The sequence below is a fragment of the Ambystoma mexicanum genome, chromosome 1p, assembly GCF_040938575.1.
Source record: "Ambystoma mexicanum isolate Mex_15411 chromosome 1p, UKY_AmexF1_1, whole genome shotgun sequence".
NCBI classification, from domain to species: Eukaryota; Metazoa; Chordata; class Amphibia; order Caudata; family Ambystomatidae; genus Ambystoma; species Ambystoma mexicanum.
The window spans coordinates 235,702,090-235,718,472 of NC_090921.1; positions in this window are offsets into that span (position 1 = coordinate 235,702,090).

Sequence of the window (16,383 nt, forward strand, 5' to 3'; positions counted from 1 at the left end):
GCCTACTGGGTACATACCCCAGACCAAGCAAATTCAAACACCTTGTGAAGCTAATGGACATTTCATGTATACTTGTTAAAAGGACCATAGCGATGGCCTGGAAGACACCCGCAGGCCCCAGGCACGAACGTTGGTTAAACGAAATGGCGAGATGGACAGCTGCAGAAACCAGAGCCTGGCAGGAAGGAACTACATCCAGCGGGGACGCCACAAGCGGCACCCTGGTCGCCTGGAAGGCTCTTCTGATGGACATGCACTTCGACGCGGACCATAAGCCCCCCTGAACACTTGTAGTGTCATGTAGTAACAGGTTCCTATCAACACTATGCAGATGTCCCCTGAAACTGCTCCCCTCCACTCCCTGAGAAGTCATACCCTAGACTGAATCACCATCTCGAACCTCACATGTTACATCACACGAAGACTACTGTTGTTTAAGTTGTTTTTCCTTTTGTTTACTTTAATCCATAAGTTTGTATTATCTCACTTTTACCATAAAACCAATAAAATACTTTGAAAAAAAAAAAACAATATACAAAATGGTAAGCTGCCACCAGCCCTGTCCAAGGCACATCTGCACTTCACCTAAAAAATCCTTCGAGATTATCTAGGGCCTTTGGAAATGACTAATAGACCCAAGTGTACTGTACTGGAAGGTACATTGTACACTTGTTACATGTTGCAGAAAAGTTGCAACATTGGAAAGGACTAAGGGAAACAAAGTCTCCCAGTACTGACTGTCTTAAGGGCATAACAGTTTCCCCATAAGAAGTGAGCGAAAAGCCCTGAGGAGTGCAGTAGAAGGCTGTGCTCCTCTGGTAAAGTCAGACTATGGTGTTAAACATCAGCAAAATATTGGGGGGTACACAACTGAAGGGAAAATTACCTATGAGTTGGAAATCTTTCCTAACAGCCGGCAAACTTCCTCTGGTCTCTTCTTCACAGCGCTGCAGCTCCCTCCTCACACGAGCTGCTGCTCACTACAGCCGTCCTCACCAGGAAAGCCTCTTCACTAGCAACAACCGACCGGGAATATGAGCGACCAACTTCCTCTGCACAGTCCAGCACACTGGGGCTCCCTGGATCTCCTCCTCACAATGCCGCCAGGCACTGCGGTTCCCTCCTGACACAGCTTCCCCACGCCAACAGCTGTTCAGAAAACAGGACCAACAGACTTCACCAGCACCACCCGGCCAGCTGACGTGCCCTGGAGCGCTTCCTCCTGGATCCAGGGCAAACTGGCACCCCCAGAGACACATCCCATTCAATGTGTCTCTTGGAGGGCAGTGTCCTGACTTCTTGCCGCCCCCACCACAGCAGCTACAACATCCTCATCGCCAGTGAAGTAATGGGGTTCTCAAGACAAGCACCACGCCTGAGCCAACAGGTAAGTTTTCAGGTACGTTTATTCCAAGTGTCTTGCATAGGTCAGAAACATGGGCACATCCCGACCAGCCAGCTTCAGGTCTCAACTGACAACCTTAGAACAATCATAGCCACTCACACCTGAGCATTCCACTCTGACATCCGTACATAGCACACTGTCCATGACATCACACCCACAACGCATATTATGACACACTTTGTCTCCAATCTCTAGATGACGGTCACACAGTCCTCTTCTGATGTTTTCCTTTTCATTTGCCCTTCTCCTGCGTTCAAGCACTAGCACAAGCACAATCATACCGGGGGTGCGATTTGGATGGTCTGGTATCAAACCCTTTGGGCATTGTTGGAACACGACATCTGCAGGTGGTACTCCGGTTGAGCAGTGGGGAGTGGTGCAGTACTCTGACAAAAACGGATATAGCGCCCGTTGTTCACACTCACCCTGCCCATTCGCGATGCAGAATACCTTATTGAGTGTACTCATCATTTTTTCCACATCACCATTTGCTCTGGGCCTTACAAACGTTATTTTCCGGTGGTGTATTCCCTGTTGTTGTAGGTATTCAGAGAATCCTCTGCTCTCTAAAGGAGGGCCATTGTCTGTGCAGATTACTTCTGGGAGACCGTGGGTAGCGAATACCTTCTCAGGAACAGGTATTACATCCTCGAACTCGGTGGACTCCACAAATTCCACCTCAGGGAATCGCAACCACTGGTGCACTAATACTAGGAAGTTGGTGTCGCGGCAGGTGCACCCGAAATCCATGTGTACTGTTCCCCATGGGACGTTACTTCAGTCCTTGGACTCGATGCAAGGATCTTTCTGGTGTGGCAGTGCTGTCTGAAACCACACGCAGGCGCCTACACATTTCTCAGCCTTGTCCACTAGGCCTGGGAACCAGACCTTCATTCTGAGTTGGTCCTTAGCTTGGGTCACTCCTTGGTGTCCTTTGTGCAGCAACTCTAGTACACGCGGCACCAGCCTGGATGGAATGACTATCCTAGAGCCTCTCAGGACCAGCTTGTTGTCCAGAAATGTCAGTTCAGACCGCACCCACCACATTTGCTCAAGCACTCTCTTTGTGTCTTTGGTGCATCTGTTCAGCTTTTCTAGAACATGACTCCATTCTCCACGTGTATCAGCTTACTGGAGAAGAAAGAAGCATTCATCATCTGCCAATGATTCCTGTATTTCCTCTTGGGACATGGATATCGGGGTAGCTGCCGACGTCAGGGTGTGCAGGAAATCCTCTGTTTCCTCCTCTGCATTGATTTCTGCTTGTTTCCTTGCTCCCACAGGGTGTCAGGACAGGAAATCTGCCGCATTGGCGTTTCCTGGGCGGTATACCATCTCAAGGTCATACTCCTGTAGGGCGAGTAGCCACCGCTCAATCCTCGCTGGTGGTTTTGAAGATGAGCCTATCATGATTGCAATAAGAGGCTTATGATCAGTGACGACTTGCCCTACACACAGAGATGAAAATGCTGATAGCCACACAGCACAGCTAGCGTCTCTTGCTCAGTCTGGGAGTATCTTTGTTCTATATTCGAGAGAGCTCTGCTTGCAAACGTGACAGTGCAGGCATCGCCAGGCTCATCTGGTTGTGTCAACACAGCTCCACGGCCAAACGGACTGGCATCCACAATGATTTCTGCTTTTTTGTTTGTATTAAAGAATGCCATTGTGTCCTCTGCTGTTAGCGCCTTCTTGATCTCTGCAAAGGCGTTATGTTCCGGGGAGCTCAATTTCCAGGAACACTCATTCTTTGTGAGATTGTGAAGTGGTTCAGAGAGGGTGGCTAGGTTAACTATAAACCTCCTGCAGTATGTAACCATACCAAGGAAACTGCGTACATCAGAAGCATTCGATGGGGGGCCTGCCGTTTGGAGGTCTTTCACTTTTGCGGGACCAGGAGAGATGCCATTTTCCTGAAATACAAATCAGAAGAATTCGATCATTCTTTATAGGAACATGCATTTATCCCTATGTAACATAAGTCCCAGTTGTTGGACATGACCTAGTACCTTCCCCAGTCTCTCCAAATGTTGCTGTTCCGAGCTGACGTACAGCATAGTGTTATCACTGATGTTGATCACTCCTTTTAGTCCTGTCAAAGCCTTGCGGATCGTGTTCTGGAACACCTCCGCTGCTTAAGCGATGCCATGTTGAGGCGCTTAAACCTGTACAGCCCCTTATGAGTAGTGAATATGATGATGTAACAGGAAGCTGGGTCTATCACTAACTGGTGGTAGCCTGATCTCCAGCTTTGAGAAAAACCTAGCCCCTTGTAGGTCTGCTAGGATGTCATTGAGCATTGCAGTTACGTGTCTCTCCCGTTTGATGGCTATATTGGGGAGGCGCATGTCCACACATATGCGGATGGAGTTAGGTTGTCTTGGCTTGATGGCGATTACAATGGGGGAGACCCATGGGGTCGGTCCCTCCACCTCCTCAATAATGTACATGTTGACCAGGTCATCAAGCTCTTTCTCGACCATCGCCCGAAGATGGAAGGGCACTCTTCTCTGTCTCAACGCAATTGGTTGTACGGTGGGATCAATGTGCAGGCGTACTGGGTTGTCTGTGAACTTTCATATGCCTGTAAACACTTTTGCATGCCTGTTCAGCAAGGAATTGATATCTTGCATGTAAACTCCAAATTCACAATGCACAATGCCTCCGCCGCGGCACAACCCAACAGTGTTACCTTACTGACTTTGGTGATGGAAAATCTTGCTCTAATGGTGACGCCTTCTAGCGGGAACAGCATCTGTGACCCAAAGGTATAAATTCGAACTTGCATCTTTTTTTAGTGACAGTGCATCTGTTAGACTGCAGTAGTGTTCATCCGCCATGACACTCACTGACGCCCCGGTGTCGACCAGAGCAGGAATCTGAGAGTTCCATAAATGGATTGTGCACTTCGACTGGCGTCGTCCTGATGCTTTCAATTCTGACACGCTCGAGATGAAGAAGACATCCTCCTCATCTGTCTCTTCCTCAGTGTGCTGTTCCTGATTTGGAGGTGGCTGCTCTACAACTGCCACCTTCCGTGTCTGCCTCTGAGGGTATTGTCTTGAACCAGCTGGTCCTCGCACATGTGCTGATGCCTCTGGGGCGCGGCAGTACCTGGCGAAGTGGTTTGCTACCCTACATCTCCCACAGGTGTGACCTTTTGCTGGGCACTCTGCAGAGTGGGGCAGGTCATAGCCACAGTTGGGACACAGTGTGGCTTCACTGCCACGTCCATCTCGCTTGGTCCACGGAAGGCGTTTGTCTGTCTTGAGAAACTCATGTCTGTCTAGGGTGCAGGCTTCCTCTTACTTTGGCAGATTTCATGGCAGCACACATTTTCACTGCCCTGAGGATTGGGAGCACTTACCAAACCACCTAATGGAGGAGTACAATCATACTTAGTGCAATGCCAATTTCTATACCTCATAGCATACTCATCCCCCCGCCCTGTGGGACCAATGGGCCTAAAGTCATTGGTTGAAACATCTGTGCCCCTGGGTAACAAATTAGATCTAGTGGGCGCATGACCAGCAACACAATTATAAGATGATGAGATATACAAAGGTCCCCCGGGATTGACTGTCTCATGGGCCTTTGCTAAATGCTGGTCACAAACCGTCAGCCGAAAAGCCCAAAATTCCCAGGGCCAGCTCTCTCCCTTGATATACCACCAGGCTACACCATCCTCAGGAGTGACAGACAGAACACCAAAGGTGGTGGAGTACCCATTATCAGCAAGGACCACCTATGCATCAGACAAGCTAACACCTCCCTTAACAACAACTTTCACAAAAAATGCCAATATCCCGTCCCATCACTATCACCGCCCACCTAGTCTACTGGTCACCCAGCCCCATCCTCTCCTTTTAAGACGACCTTCTTCAAATCCTACAAGAGAACACAAAACCGTCCTCAAAAATACTCCTCCTGGGTGACCTGAACATTGGCCTCAATGACCCCAATGAGGTATCAGTCACCTTACTCACCAATTCACTATGCGCTGTTGGCTTTAGTCACTGTACCGACAGCCCCACACACAACAAAGGACGCTCTTTAGACTGGATAGCCGACCTAAACTGCCACACCTCTATCATGTCAAACACCCCATGCCTGGATCACCATATCATCATGTTCACCATCCCCATTGGTCGACAAATCAAAACTCCCACCATTACGATGCCCCTCTCCTTAGTCTGTACTGCCTGCAAGCTAACTAAAGAAAGCCTCCTGCCTTTTCTGGCAGCCCTCAACACAGACATCCTAACCAGCCTTGACACAAACAATCTTGTAGACCTATACACTAAAACTCAATGCTATCAAAATAATTGCCCCATTAGCCCCAAAAAAAGCCAAATTTATAGCGCATTCCAACTCCTGGTTTTTCCAGGACCACTCAGAACTCAAAGCAAAGATGAGACAATCCAAAATCTCTTGGAGAAACCTGCCCTCTGACAAGAATTCATAAACGTATCCAGACAATACTAAAATGCTATCATCCAAGCCAAAGCCAACACATTCAATTCCAGAACTGCCAACGTAACCTCTAATACCAGAGAATTATTCCCCATCCTCAAGGAACTTGAAGCCCCAGTCTCCCCTCCATCCCTACTTTCCAAAAACTGCGCCTGGTGCGACAGCGTCTAAAGCGCCATGCAAAACAAAAACAGCTTACTCCAAAATAAAATCATTGACAAACAAAACACCTTGACCGATACCAGCCCCGAGAACCTCCACTCTGCCCCACTCAACACCCCACCGCTATTCAAATTCAACACAATCTCCGACCAAGACACCCTGGACATCCTGAAAAGCCTCAAGCTGTAAAACTGAAAAGGAGACATATTCCCAGCCCCCCTGATCAAAGACTGAGCTGAAGCTTTGGGCCGTTTATCACAGCAGTCATACATTCCTCCTTCAGCACAAACGTAGTACCTGCAAGCATCAAAGAAGCATGGGTCATACTGCTCCTAGAAAAACCAATCCTTGATCCAACATCCCCCAATAACTATCGCCCCAACACAACTGTCCCCTTCCTGCTAAAAATCCTCGACAGAGCAGCCTATGTCCAAATGCAGAAACACCTAGAAGCAAACCAGATACTCGGAATCCGCCAATCCGGATTCCGCCCAGCGCACGGAACCGAATCTGCTCTCCTTGACTTAAAAAATTAGATGGTTTACATCAAGGACATGGGTAAACTTGCCCTGCTGCTGTTACTAGACCTGTCAGCAGCGTTTGACTTAGTTGACCACATCATACTCTGCCGACACCTTACCCAAGCAGCATCCTTCTCATCAGAAGCAACATCATGGATTGCCTCCTTCCTAGAAGGTAGAAGAATAAAAGTCTTCTCTGAGAATGCTATTGCAACACCTTCACCAATCAACTGCAGAGTCCCCCAAGGCTCATATGTTACCCCTACCCTCTATAACATTTTCACAAAGCCCTCTTCGACCTCCTTGATTCTCTTGGAATTGCATATACTCGTTACGCAGATGATACTCAAATTCTCCTCCCTCTCACTGGCACATACTCAGAAGACGCCGCCACAATAAACTCAACCTTCCCCATCATTCAAGCATGAATGGCCTCCCACGGCCTTTGCGTGAATGATGACAAAGCGGAACTCCTTATCATAGGACACTCAACAGCTCTAAACAAACTGAACCCTGAATACTCGATCTTCGTCATCGATGGCATCCAAATCCCAGTCTCGCCTGCTGTCAAAACCCTGGGAGTCTATACAGATGCCTCACTAACACTTACCAGACAAGTCAACGGCATCGCCTCTTCACCTGCAGACACCACCAAGCTCCTTAACGCCTCAAGACACTTTCGATCACAAGAAAGCTGCCTGACGATAGCTTGCGCCGTGGTGGGTGCTAGACTATTGTAATGCTCTATTTTCCGGCAAATCAGCCCACAATCTAAAAATACTGCAAGTCATTGGAAATAATGCCCTAATCCCTCCCTCGATCTCCCCAAAACTGACCACATCTCATCTGCCCACAGGAAGGTTCACTGGCTCCCTATCTGGGAAAGAATTCTCTTGAAGACCCTAACCATCACCCACAGATGCATCTCCAAATCAGCGCCACCCTACATGTCCAAAAGATTCTCCAAATCACATTCAACCAGGCCTGTCAGAACATCTTACACACAAAGACTAGTTCAGCTGACATTCAAACTTTCCAAAGCAGGGGGCTTAAGCTCAAAGCCCTTCAAACCTAGCTCTTCAATTAACCTGCGTGACTCTGGCATCCCACCACTTCTGGACCGTTGTATCAATATGACTATGTTCACTTGAATGCATTGTATATACTTTTATGACTATATGCAACAATGTAACCACTGCATCAATGCACCACTTTAACCGCCTGTGCCTTCACTTGAATGCATTGTATATACTTTCATGACTATGTGCAATAATGTAACCACTGCATCAATGTAACACAGTAACCACCTATTGGGCCTAATGGCCTCATGTAACCAGTTCTCCACAGCACCCTGATGCCTGAGGGCTTGTGCGCGCTATACAAATGAATGAATAAATAAATAAATAAATAAACAATATGTCCCTGCACAAGAATAATAAGTAAGACACAATGGGGGAAGACACACTCAATCAAAACCCAGTTTGTGGTACGGAACCAATTCGGGAGTTCAACGCGCAAAATGTCTGCACTAGAAATGGCTGAGAGACACGGAATCAAAACGGGATATCAGCCTTTTGGCAAATTTCCTCTATTTTTTACGACATTCCCAAAAACCATCTTTCTTTCCATAGTCACAGGATGTAAATTCTAGAAGCGTAGTTGTGAGGAGGGAAACTCTGACAGGGAGTGCAAGATGGGATAGCTCCCCTCCATTGCGTCGAGCAAACTGACCCTGCTGTAATTTCACAGGCGCTCCCGGGAACTCGTCAATTTGAGCCTGCATCGTATTGGTTATAGGTGTGATGTTGCGGGAGCCGGTGATGCGACACCTCCGCAAGGTGCAGGGGCCTGCTTAGGCCTGTGGTCGCTGCGCAGCTAACAGAACACACAACTACTTGGTTGGGTGCATAAACCCGGACTGGCGCCAAACTGCCGGTTCCGGTGTTACCTTTATTACTGCTCCCACCCCCATGACACGTGACCTTGTCTCTCTGCCATGTGACATCACATTCCTCCCAAACTTAAAATGCTTTTCCATTTACACATTAACAGTAACATTTTCAAACATGTGAGGTTCATTCTAGTTTCTAGGAGCACATCCTGGCCGTGCTCGATCACTGATAGACACCTTGTACGACGTACCCTTGGAGACGGGATGGCGGCAGCGGCTTCTCCCTTAGATGGTAGTGGGGCTGAGTCCTCTCGGCTTCCCCTGCCGGAGGGGTCTCCAGCTGGCCTTCGTTCTAGCATGGCGCTGGCTCTATCTGTTCTTGGGGTGTGTTGTGAGCTTCTGATAGTTCAGTGGTTTCCTCTCGGGCCGGTGATCTGGGCTCCCTGCTCGGGGTCCTTGGTCCTTCCTCCCACATAGCCGCCGGGACTTTCCAGAAATGGGATATGTTCCTGATCACTGTTTCACTCCCTCTGGTAGCTGTGATCATGCTGTGGTTTGCAGCGCTGACTGTCCATGGTCCGAACTCGAAGTTTAGAGACATCTTCTTTGGTGAGGTCCGGTTTTTGATGACTACTGTGTCTCCTGGCAGCAGTTCCCGGTGACTGGCTCGGCGAGCGCAGCTCTCTTGCTCATTCCGTTTGACTCGCCGTGCCTTTATGGCTGGGAGGTCCAGATCGGTGCCACCCAGTTTGGGTGGATAGGGAGTTCAGCTTGGATCGGCACCCCGAACATGAGGGCTGCGGGGCTGATCCCGGTTGAGGAGTGCAGGGTCTGACGGTGGGTCCTCAGAAACCGATACACACCAGGAATGGCCCCGCTCTTTAGCGATGCGGATTACTTTGTTGAGTGACCCCATGAATCGCTCGGCTTCACTGTTTGCTTGTGGCCAACCTGGGGTGATCCTTTTCTGCCGCATGTTGAGGTCCTGGAAGAATTGTCGGAGTTCTTGGCTGGTGAAGGGGGCCCATTGTCACTCTTGATTTTGGAAGGTATGCCATGTACTGCAAATATCTTTTCTAGTGCTAGGGTCATTGTCTCTGCGTTGGTAGATGCCACGTGTTCGACCTCCGGGTATCAGCTGAATTTGTCTACCAAAACTAGTAGGTACCCCTCCCCCACAATGGTGCAGTAGTCTATGCTGACAGATTCCCACCTTTTTCTGCTCCTTGGGGCGCTGATAATGGGCTCAGGGGTCTGCGCTCTCTTGGTGGCTTGACAGGCAGCGCAGGACTCCGCAAGGTCCATTACTCGCTGTTGCATGTGGGGCATCCACATCCTGGACTTTAGGTCCAAAGTTGTTTTTACAATTCCTTGGTGCCCACAGTGGGCCAGTTTGAGGGCTCTTTCCTCAAGTGTGGTCGGTAGCACAATCCGGTGCCCTTTGAGTAGTACTCCTTCAGGGGCTATGGTAAGTTCGTGGTGGATTCCAAAGATAGCCTGTAGCTTCTCCTGGGCTGACTTTGTGCGTTGGGCAACAGAGGTTAGAAAGATTTTCCAGCTCCCCGACTGGATGGCTTGCCTGGTTTGGGCTAGGATAGCGCCTGCCTTGGTTTCTTCTGCCACTTCCTGTAGGGGGAGGGCCCGCGGTTGGACGCATGCGACTACGTGACATACGTGTTCGTCTGTCTTTGTCGCATGCTGTTTTTCCTGGTCTGTGACAGGTCGTAGGTGGCAGGATAGGTAGTCTGCGGGGTTATCTGCCTCGACCCGGTATTCCTCCTCGATGTTGTAGGGCTGGAGTTGTAGCATCCACTTCTTGATACGTGCCGGGGGTGTGGTGAAGAGCCCTTGAAGATGGGGATGAGGGGTTTGTGGTCGGAGGATATCTGTGCTTGCTTTCCCAGTAGGTAGACTTTGAAGTGTTTGAACCCCCATAGGATTGCGAGGGCTTCTTTCTCAATATGTGTGTAGTTTTGATCAGTTTTGGTCAATGCACGGCTGTCGAATGCGATGGGGTGTACATTGCCTCCTTTGTCGAGTTGGGTAAGCATGGCCCCGAGGCCTACTGGGCTAGCATCAACAAGGAGTTTAGTGTGTCTTTCAATGTCAAAAAACGCCATGGTTGTGGAGGCAGATAGCGAGTCTTTGATCAGTTGGAAGGCTTGCTGGTGGATGGGCGACCACTCCCACTTCTGATCTTTTTTCGTGAGCTCGCGGAGGGGGCTCGCTATGGTAGCGAGGTCTGGGATGAATCTTGCACAATACGTTGCCATTCCCATGAAGCTTCTAACTTCCGTAGCGGATTGTGGGGCTCTGGTGGTTTTGATGTCCTCCGCTTTTGCTGGATCCGGCGACACCCCTCTCGAGTTGAACATGTATACAAAGAAACAGAGTTCCTCTTTTCCAAACTCGCACTTTTCTACGTTCAGTGTTAGACCTGCTTCTTCGAGCCGGTGTAGTACTGCGGCTAAGCGCTTGTGGTGTTCCTTGTCAGTTGTTCCATACACAATGATGTCATCACTGATGTTGGTTGTCCCTTCTAGGCCGTTCAGAACCTTTCGGATTTCATGCTGAAATACTTCCGTCGCCAATGATATCCCAAAGTTCAGGCATTTGTATCTCCTCAGGCCGAGGTGAGAGGAGAAGGTGGTGATGTATCTCGACTCTTTTGCCAGTTTGAGTTGGTGATATCCTGACCTGAGGTCTAGTTTGCTGAATATCTTTGCTCCTGTTAGGTCGACGATGAGCTCATCTATGGTCGGCGTGATGTGTCGCTCCCTCCCTCATGTGGAACGGTACTCTGCGATGTTGCACTGCCTTCTGTTCAATGGTGGGGTCAATGTGTAATTTGATGGATCTGCCTTTCAGGCAGCCGATGCCCTGGAATACCTTGCAGTGTTTTTCAAGTAAGTCATTGATTTCTGTGTGTTGAATGCTGAATGCAAATTGTATCAATCTCAGTTTTTCCGCTGTCTTGCAGTTTAGGAGAGTCTCACAGCCGGCATCGACTACATAGATCCTAGCTCTGCACGCAGTGTTGTTGGGCGATAGGTCTGATCTGAAAGATCCTTGTACCGGCAGCGGTTTGTTGCAGCCGTTTGTGAAGAGTCGTACCTTCCTGTCTTGGAGCACAGGCTTCGGCTGGAGTCTGTCAAAGGCTGTTTTTGGCATGACGTTGATGGTTGCGCCAGTGTCGATGATTACCTTTATTGGTTTGCCATCTCTCTTCCGTTGCTTAGACCTCCTGGGTTCTACCACTGAAATGAGATGTACACGGTGTACTCTCTTGCTGGGCTTCTTTCGCCTTTCTTTGTCCCGTCTGTCAGGGGAGGCACTGTCTTCGCTCTCTTCACTTTCACTCGTGTCAGGTGACCTCTGCGTGTGGTCCGCAGCCCTCGCCCTTTCCTTTCCAGCTTGGTTGACTTCTTTCTATGTTCCAGTGGTTGTCGCGGTGGTTGGTCACGATCTCCTCCGCTTGGCGGATGCAGGCAGACTGCTACATAATGATTGAGGCGATTGCACTTTCGGCAGGTCGACCCCCAAGCAGGGCATGTTTCTCCTCTGTGCCATGGACCACCGCACCACTTGCAAGAATTCCCGCTTCCTTGAGGCCTGTGGGGTGTGGATGGGTCAAGACCTCTGCCTCCTGGTTCTTGTGTGTCTTGGCATCTCGAGATGGCTGCGACCTCCTCGGTTTTCCTCGGGTTGTCTAGTGGTAGACGCTGGATTGCAGCCTCGATCACTGCTACCTGGTCGTCCGTGAGTTCTCGAAGGTGCCCCATCTTGAGTATGTGAGCTAGCGACATGTTATTTTCTGACAGGATGGCTCTCCTTAGCTTTTCTGACAGAATTCCGTTGATTATTTGGAGACGTATGGCGAATTCCTCATTGGGGAATTCGCAGCTGACTGCCATTTCCCATAGGCGGGCATGGAAATTGTCCACTGTTTCGGTTTCTCGTTGCCTGGCCATACAGAAATGGAATCGTTCATAGTCGGAATTGAGATTGGGCCTGAACTTGTTTGTGAGTGCGTTCTTGGCAGTGTCGTAGTCATTTGCACCTCCGTTGTCCGGGATGGCATTGAAGAGACGTAGTGCCGAAGCGCCGATGTTGAGCAAGAGGAAAGTGCGTTTCTGTCAGCTGTGATCTCTCTGGCATCAAGGTGCATTTCGAATTGCTGTATCCAGATTCCCCAGCAAATGGCTGCCCCTGTGGTGAAAGGATCAAAAGGTGCCATGAGGGTGGTGAGTGCAGGGTCTGGGTGATCTGGGTTGTTGCCCCTACTAGCTGACGGACTTGCGCCTGCCCTTGAGGGGTTCGCGTTTGTGCTGGACATGGTCGAGTTGCGGTGTTGTGAGGCAGACCACAGTTTACGCGCAGGAAATTTACAGTCTCTTTCTTGTGCAGGCGCGAGCATGTGCTTCTAGTGGTGTTACAGTGCCTGGCTGCGAGAAATGGGCTCCTTTCACCTGTGTTTCTGTTGCTTGGAGCTTTTTGTAGTCCACAGCCACTCTGTGGCTGCTTGGGGCAGGTGTATCCCTGTGTTTTGAGAACTTGGATCGCCTGAATTGCTGATTTCAGGGTGGCGGCAACGGTGTGGGGGGGCCCTAGCTTAGTGGGGAGTGGAAAGAGTCACTCGTCAGCGTTACACATTGAGCATCACAAGTGCTTGTCGAATGCGTGGTGTGGCGTTCCTCTGGCCTAAAAGCGAGGCTCGCCTTCCTTGTTGTATGACATCCCATAGAACGTTGGGGGCCTGATAGTGAGGCTCGTGTCCTCCGCTTACGAGTGGAACGTTCGCCGGAGTGGGATGATGAAGGTACGTTCTCATGAAGTGTGATGTTTAACAGCAGCCGCTGTATTCTTTTACCGGGTCGCTTAATGGGTGGTAACACAATTATTCAGAGATGGGCGCGTGGGCAATGCGCCGTCCTCGTCGCCAGTGTGATGTAGGCCTGCCGGACTCGGCAGGCGAGTCGGACGTGGAGCGAGGCCTTCGCGCGGGGCTTGCGCTGGTGTCGCAGTGCGCGGGGGCGGCGCAGCAATAACGCACACTACCACGTTCATAGGTGCCTAAACCCGGACCGGCGTTAAACCGCCAGTTCCGGTGATACCTTTATTTTTACATCCGGCTGTAGTGTGTCACGTGACCCTGCTTCTCGGGACACGTGACACCACATTCCTCCCCAAGTTGGAGGCACAATTCCCCCGTGTTAACATGACATTTTACATTGAGTCTTACTTCTGAATGGGTGAATGTCTCTGTCTCTGCCGTTGTCTTCTTTGGCATATTTCGTCTACTACATACCCCTGAAGGCGGGAAGACGGTCTGGGCCTTTCTCTGAGGCTGTATCGGGTGCTTCTTTCTCGTGGCGCATCTTCCGTGGCGGCCTCCACTTCACCATTTGCCTCTTCCGGCACTTCGGTGGTCTGCTGTGGTATGGGCGTTTGGGGTGAGTGTATCACTTCTCCCCCCTGGGGCGACCTCTGTTCTTCCCACATTTCTTGAGGTACTTTCCTGAAGTGGGAGACGTTTCTGGTTACTGTCTCTTTTCCGTGGGTTGCCGTAATCATGCTGTGGTTGGTGGTCGTGACCGTCCACGGGCGTGCTTCGAAATTGAGGGACATTTTCTTTGGTGTTGCCCGGTTCTTGACGAGGACTGTGTCCCCCGGGTTTATTTCTCTGTGGTGTGCTCGTCGAGCAATGCTCTCTCGCTCGTTGTGTCTTTCCCGTCTTGCTTCCATCTCGACGATGTCCGGGTCTGGCGCTGTCCAGTCTGGGTGTATCGGTAGCTCCGCCTGGATGGGAACTCCAAACATGAGGGCTGCCGGACTGACCCCTGTGGCTGAGTGTGGGGTTTGTCGGTGTGTCCTCAGGAACTGATATACCGCCTTCAACCAGGGGTGTCCTTGATTCTTGGCGATCCTGATGATCTTGTTCAGTGATCCCATGAAGCGCTCTGCGTCACCGTTTGCCTGAGGCCATCTAGGGGTGATGCGTTGATGTTAAACGTTGACTTCTTTGAAAAATTCCTTTAGTTCTTGACTGGCAAACGATTGGCCATTGTCGCTTTTGATTTTCTTGGGGATGCCGTGAATTGCGAATATTTTCTCTAGTGTGAGGATGGTGGTTTCTGTGTTTGTCGAGGCCACGTGCTCTACTTCTGGGTACCTGCTAAATTCATCTATTACCACTAGCAGGTATCCTTCTCCGGCGATGGTGCAGTGGTCCATACTGACGGCTTCCCATCGTTTCGTGCTTCGGGGGGCGCAGCTGAGTGGTTCAGGGTTTGCTGGTCTCTGTGATGCTTGGCATGCTGCGCAGGATTCTGCGATCTCCGAAATTCGCTGGTGCATGTTTGGCATCCACATTCGGGACTTTAGGTAAGCGGTCGACTTGACAATCCCCTGGTGACCACTGTGGGCCAGCTTGAGCGCCCTGGCCTAGAGGGATTCTGGTAATATGATCCTGTGTCCTTTCAGTATGACTCCTTCAGGTGCTACCGATAGTTCATGTCTGATACCGAACAGGGCCCTGAGTTTGGCTTGGGCAGTGGTTGTTCGGTGAGACATTGACATGAGGTAGGTTTTCCAGTTGCCTGACTGTATGGCTGCATGTTTCAGAACTGTGTCTTCTGCTGTTTCTTGTACCACTTCTTGCAGTGTCAATGCTCGTGGTCGGGCACAAGCTATCACGTGACAGACGTGTTAGTCCGTTTCTGTTGCATGGTGCTGTTCTTTGTCAGTGGCTGGCCACGGATGGCGGGACAGGTAGTCTGCCGGATTATCCGATCCTGGGCGGTATTCTACTTCAATGTTGTAGGGTTGCAGCTGCAACATCCACTTTTCAATGCGGGCAGGAGGGTGTGGGGCGGAGCCTCGGAATATCGGGACCAGGGGCTTGTGGTCGGTGAAAACTTTCGCCTGTTTCCCCAACAGGTAGACTTTAAAGTGGCGACACCCCCACAGAATGGCCAGGGCTTCTTTTTCGATATGTGCATAATTTAGTTCAGGTTTGGTGAGGGCTCTGCTGGCAAACGCGATTGGAAATATCGTGCCATCTTTATCTGTTTGGGTCAGTACGGCCCCTAGGCCGACCGGGCTGGCGTCGACAAGAAGTTCGGTCTGTCGGTCTACATTGAAGAACGCCATGGTGGTGGAGGCGGACAGGGAGTCTTTTATCAGTTGAAAAGCCTGTTGGTGAACTTCCGTCCACTCCCACTGTCGATCTTTCTTGGTTAGATCCCTGAGCGGGATGGCGATGCTTGCAAGATCAGGGATGAACCGTGCACAGTAGGTGGCCATTCCCATAAAACTTCTCACTTCCGAGGCTGATTTTGGTGGTTCGAAGTCTTTTATGTCTTGTACTTTTGATGGGTCTGGGGACACTCCGGCTGCACTGAAGACGTATCCGAAGAAACAGAGTTCCTTTTTGTTGAATTCGCATTTGTCTGCGTTGAGGGTCAGTCCAGCATCCTCGAGTCGCTTTAGGACTGCTGCTAGGCGTCGGTGGTGGTCGTCTTTGTTCGATGCATATACAAGGATGTCATCACTGATGTTAGTGGTTCCATCGAGGCCCGTGATGACTTTCCGGATCTCATGCTGGAATACTTCCGCCGCCGATGATATTCCGAAATTGAGTCTCTTGTATCGCATCAGGCCAAGATGGGAAGAAAATGTTGTGATGTATCTAGATTCTTTCGATAGTTTTAGTTGATGATAGCCGGACCGGAGGTCGAGCTTGCTGAAGATCGTTGCTCCCGTGAGATCTACAATGAGCTCGTCGATGGTGGGAGTGACATGGCGCTCACGGCCGATAGCTATGTTGGGGAGCCGCATATCGATACATATCCTTACGGCGCCTGGTTGTTTTGGCTTTTGGGCTACTACCATCGGCGAAACCCACGGGGATGGTCCAGACGTCTTCTCGA